Raw genomic sequence first — 4,886 nt, forward strand, 5'->3', positions numbered from 1 at the left:
TTGGGGATCTTCCTGAGAAGGGAAATGTTGACAAATCGGGAGTCAGAGATATTCTACTGAGTGAAATCTGGTGCAATATTTTCATAGCACCATTCTGAAAGAGAGAAAAAAGTTTTTTTCTAAGTTGTATTTTAACCAATAATATACCAACTTATAATTACAAAAAGTATGAAATGGTGACTTTTTAGTAAGAAATACAGAGAAGGAAGAAAGGAAAAGAAAGAAGGAAGAAGGGATAAAAATGGGAGGAAAGGAAGGAAAAAAAAGAAGGAAGACCAATTCTTCAGTAGAAAAAAACTAAAAAAAAAAAAAAGAAAATATTGAAACAGATAATTCCTAGAAAAAGAAATATTATTAATAATAAGTTAGTAAAAAAGCATCTAAAATCTCTAGTTATCGAATAAATTGATTCTTTTTTTCTTATTGTGGAAATGAACACTGGTACAATCCTTAAAATAAGAAGTTTGTTAACATATCCCACAAATTCAATACTAATATCTTCATCAAATAATTTTATTTCCAGAAATCAATCTGAAACAAAAGTAATGTATATACAAGCACCATGTATAAAACTATTCTTTGTGATATATCTTTATATAGTGCAATTTCCCTAAATAAGGGATTTGTGAAATGAATCATGAGTACAGAAGAATGGGATATCAGTCATCCCATATTACATTTATGTATGAAGTATGAACATTTTTATTGTGCAATATTAAGTGAAACCAATACACAACAATATGCAATTAATTTGAACTCAGTGATGAGGCAAACTATAAATAGAAAGAACCTAAATAAATTTTAATTTTTTCTTATGTTTGGATGATAAATATTTGCATGATCTTATCCTCTTTTTATAGTAGTTCACATATGGTCTAAATTTTCTATATTTAGTATTACATTATGATAAAAAAACTTTTGAACATGAAATTTTAAATTATGAAAATTACAAGGGAAAATATCTAAGGTTAAAAACAGGCAATCCAATAATTTTGTGAAGAAAATGCAGAAGAAGACATTTATGTAGAGAACTCTCCACTTACTAGTAACAGCCACCACAAAAAGCAGATGGTCAAGTATGTTAGAAAATGCTGTCAGCTCTGTTCTGTAGGGAAAAAAAAAAATTTTTTTTTATATAATAATTTCATTCTTCTGGTATGAAAAGTTCCATAAATTCTCTGGGAGTTTTTCTAAAGTCATAACCTCTATTGATTACATGTATTAATGTATATTATTATTTAATTAACACATACAAAACTAGCTGTTAATATTAGCTTAATTATATATTAAATATCTAGGTATATATTAATATAATATGACATATCAGTTAATTTGTATTCATATAGCTTACTTCTGGTACATAATTTTGACAGTGATAAGAATACCACCCCTGGGCTTGACGCGGTAGCCTAGTGGCTAAAATCATCGCCTTGCATCCACTGGGATCTTATATGGGTACTGGGTTGAATCCCAGCAGTCCTGTTTTTCATCTAGCTCCCTGCTTGTGGCTTGGGAAAGCAGTGGAGGAAGCCCTAAAGCCTTGGGACCCTATACCCACTTGAGAGACCCAGGAGAGACTCCTGGCTCCTGGCTTTAAATTGCCTCAGTTCTGGCCGTTGCAGCCACTTGGCGAGTGAGTTAGCAGTGGATGGAGGATCTTCCTTTTTGTCTCTCCTCCTTTCTGTATATCTTACTTTCCAATAAAAATAAAGTGTAAAAAAAAATACCACCAGCAACAGCAATAATTGTTATGTACATTGTGATTATGCATTGAACACGGATTATGTTTCAAAAAATATGTCAGCCATACATTTTCTCATTTTATTCTCAAAATAATTTCAAGGAATAATAAGGGTCATCTGGGTGTACTTAAAATAAGACTAGATCTTACAGATGCCAAAAAGATAGTCAAGTTACTTGAGCACAAAGGAATTGTTTGTACGCTTTTTTCTCTTAACCACTCAGTCCTCTTGGAATAGATTTACTGGATCCCTCTGGCTGTCATGTGCCTGATTACTATATATTCAAAAATATATCATAGACCATAGGCATTATAATCATCATTAAAAGCAATGAGGACTTCTTTTTATAAAACATAACTGTTTATTTGAAAGAGAGGGAGAGAATTGGGGACAGAATTAGGGAGGGGTGAGGGAGGGAGCAGGAGAGGGCAGGGGAATGGGAGGGAAGGGGAGGTGGGGAGAGAGAAAGAGAAGGAAACAGAGAAATTTTCTATCAGTGGTTCATTACTCAGATGCTCCCTATGGGCTGGTTGGGGTCAGGCCAGAGCTGGAAATTGGAAACTTTATATATAGCTCCAACACAAGTGGTAAGAACACAGCTGCTTGATCCATGACTGCTACCTTCCAGAATCTACTTTACCAGAAAGGTGAAGTCAGGAGGCAGAACCAGGAATCAAGCCCACATGGGATAAATTCCTGCCTCTGACAGTAAGCTGCAGTATATTTTGAACCTTGATTACATCCTTAATCTGTGATTCTGTCTTAGGAGGAGGTAGGAAGATTTTATAGACTAGACCTTTTACCTCAATTAATATGAACTGAGATCCACTGGTTTCAGCCACTAACAGGTGAACCTGCAATCCAAGGCAAGAGAAAATCCAGTGCTTTTCTAAAATGGCCAAGCCAGGCAGCCTGTGGCATTTGTAATGGCTCTGGGGACCAGGTAAAGTTGCCAGTATGTATTCTGCTTGTAGAACTGGAGTCTAGCCCCTGGCACAGGGGCGCACTGGTTATTAAAGTCTGTCTTCTGCAGCATGGCAGAGAGCCCATCAGCTGCTTTTGCCCCATTCCCTGACTGGTTCTAGATATGGAAGGGTGACACACCCATAGAGACATGTCCTTATGTGTTCCATTTTGCCTGGAGTGACAGGCTGAATCCAAACAGGCTTTCTGTAGTTTGCTGTTATTAAGCATGTATTATCTGTTTTGTCCTATCTAAACCTCATGGTATTAACCATAATTGTTGAGTAGGTTTGCTTGAATCAGGTTCTTGTCTTTAATGACACTCTAAGAGTCCTTTTCTTTTTTCTGTTTCTATGACAGCTGTCTGGAGACTACTGCCCTCTCATGGGTACCATATTGACATCTTTATGGTTCACACTAATGTCTATAAAAATATTAAACCAAGAAAAGAGCAGACATTATAGTTGTTGGGAAAATCATAGTATTTTAAAATGAGATCCATAGTCACAAGTATCCATATTAAAGCAATATAGATTATATTTATTATATATTTATATAGAGAGAATGTAATGATTTATGGCTGCTTGCATTGTGGCATAATGGGTGAGACTGCTAGACTCTTTGCTGATAGCCTAGGAAAAGTAGTGGAAGATGGTCCAAATGTTGTATTGATATATCACTCTAAACCAGCATTTCACTCTGCTATACTGCAAGCCAGTGTCCCTGAAGATCTCTCTAAAAAGAACTTTGAGGTAAGCATGCTGAACCAAATGTGTGTGTGTGTGTGTTGCATATATGACTTGCTTGGAGAGTTACAGACCATATATATACATATGCTATATGCTAGTCTTAGAATCAAAATACTGTTGAACTTTGTTGAACATAGTTTCATTAGACCTTGGAATTTTATGGCTTGAATAGCACCAATGATATGTATTATGCCCCAAATTTTGTATATATAAAAAACTCAGTGGGGGAAATCTTGCCTTGATATTTCATTTACCTCCTTCCCCCAAAATTCAATATAATGAAAGACAGTCTAAAAAGATGCCAGTCATCTAAAATCAGAAATTCACCCTTTGTGGTCTGTGGTGGAGACAACTGCCACTGTCTTACAGAATGTGTTTACAAAAAAGACAGAATCAGAAATATGACCCCTTGTTAGATTCCTCCTTGTTCAAAAATCTCCTTTCTTCAGTAGTTGGCTTGGTTTTTTTTTCCACATAGATGCTGCAGCTATGGGGAAATATGAACCTTTTGAAAAAAGTTTTGCCTTACTACATTGTTAAATCTCTTACTGGATTTAAATAATTTACATCAAATGCAAGTGAAAATATGCAGGCAGCTCTCATATATAATGACTCTTTCACCAACAAATACACTCATGATAAAATCAAGGATACTAGTTTCTCAACAAAAAATATCGGAAATAATAGAAACTTTTATTCATCTTTTTCATTGTCCCATGATAGGAACTGTCAGGTTCAACAAGTAAATAATCAACTAGAGTGTATGTCATTGTGTGGACAGCATTCTTAATTAAGCTACATCCTCATTCTCAACTTAAATCTGAAATGGAAGTGAAAATTGGACTCATTATGTCAGCATTTAGAGCCCCAAAAGAGTTCTAGTGTGCTTTTGGTTGGAAAGCATACATGCGCACACACACACACACACACACACACACACACACACACACACACACACACACAGGTTTTACATATGGCTCTGTGATTATTCTTGGTTTACTCAATGGTGAAATAAAACCATGGTTCAATCCCTTAATGCTTCATGAAACTTTATGAGGAAAAATTCTAGCTGTGTTTTCCGGAGGCTACGGCGGCCTGTAGACTGGAGCTCTCTGGTTTTCAGCTGGTGATCTCACTGAAGTCGCACACTTTAGACACTTAATAATATTGCCTATCACTGTTGTCATTATTCCTGTAATTGTGTGACTTTTGACACTGGGTTTAATTTCCTCAAAGTTAATTTCACTACCCATTTCATGGGGGGGGCATAATAATAGTTACCTGCAAGACTAGTTCAAGATGATAGAAGATGCTGTGATATACCAGAAATAAATCAACTCTGCAGGACATATAGCAATGCTTGGCTCTGCTTACTGGTAGCTATTGTCATGCACCTTCTGTTGTAGAGGAATCCCTTCATAAACCTCATTTA

This window comes from Ochotona curzoniae, unplaced genomic scaffold, assembly GCF_017591425.1.
Source record: "Ochotona curzoniae isolate NIBS_2020 unplaced genomic scaffold, NIBS_Ocur_1.0 contig_2692, whole genome shotgun sequence".
Classification (NCBI taxonomy): domain Eukaryota; kingdom Metazoa; phylum Chordata; class Mammalia; order Lagomorpha; family Ochotonidae; genus Ochotona; species Ochotona curzoniae.